Source organism: Plasmopara halstedii (genome assembly GCF_900000015.1).
Source record: "Plasmopara halstedii genome assembly, contig: Scaffold_110, whole genome shotgun sequence".
NCBI classification, from domain to species: Eukaryota; Oomycota; class Peronosporomycetes; order Peronosporales; family Peronosporaceae; genus Plasmopara; species Plasmopara halstedii.
In genome coordinates this window covers 1,820,638-1,821,763 of record NW_020187031.1, presented here as the reverse complement: position 1 = coordinate 1,821,763, position 1,126 = coordinate 1,820,638, and positions in this window count along the sequence as shown.

Below are 1,126 nucleotides of genomic sequence, written 5' to 3'. Positions count from 1 at the left end.
TCTCCTCGTCCGGTCGTACAATGACCACTTCGGCCAAATCGCCTGCCTTCAAGGCTCTACCGAACTCTTCAAGGGATATCTCGTCCAGCTCAAGAAGAGCATCTACTGCAGTCGTAGCATCGGGGTGGACGTTGCCATCTTCCTCCCCCGTTATACCGTTGACGAGGGTGTATAACTGTGCAACATTATCTACGGTAGACACACCCTGAATCAGGGTCGACACCCGGCGTCTTTCAGCCAGCATACGGCGTCACCATCGCCTCGGTGAGACCAGGGTGAACACGCACTCCGCGTCGTCCGGTGTCAACCTCAATTTCCGCTACTTTGGAGCTCCGATGTTATCTACAGCATCCGACGAAGAACTGCTAACCCGCAGTCTTCGTCCAGTGGATAACGTGCCACTCCACGCGCATCTGAAGGGCCGTGCCCAAGAAGCCTCGGACTCTGTCCGACCACGCCATCAATGGCATGCAGCGACTGCCTTGCAACGAGAGCAGCGTTCAGTGGCTTTCATGCCGCTCCACACACATCACGAGGGCCTCGCCCTCGATGCACCGGACTCTGTCCGACCATGTCACGCATGACATGCAGCGACTGCTTCGAAACTTGAGCAGCGCTCAGTGGGCTACGTTCCACTCCACGATCAGCCCGCGAGCCACGCTCGAGACTCCTTTCCGATACACCGTTGGTGTCTACCAACTCGGACATTCCAATGTCCAGCACGTTGACCGTCTCGGTCTAGTGCTCTCACCAATAGCGCTTTTGTCTCCTGGCAGAGGTGGGTTCATGACTTGACAAAGCTCCACCAGGAGACGTGCGCGTAGCGCCCAAGGTCTTTGACCTCGAATCAATCCATGGCTCATGGTGTTCCAACCATACCATTCCTAAATTGAGGTCATACCTTGCAATCAAGTCTACGTCTAGACAGCGTTCTACGCTATCAAAGTCAAGGAGCTTGATTTTGAAGTCCACAGGGGCCTTCAGGACCGTGACACGTGTTTTCGTCACTAGGCGAACAGTGACGATGTTACCCAACCGCGCTTTCAGCGCCTCAGCATACAGCTGACTTTTTCCATCGTGGAGCGTCGAGCATAATTGCCCGACGCCCTGGAATCGATGAGGATTC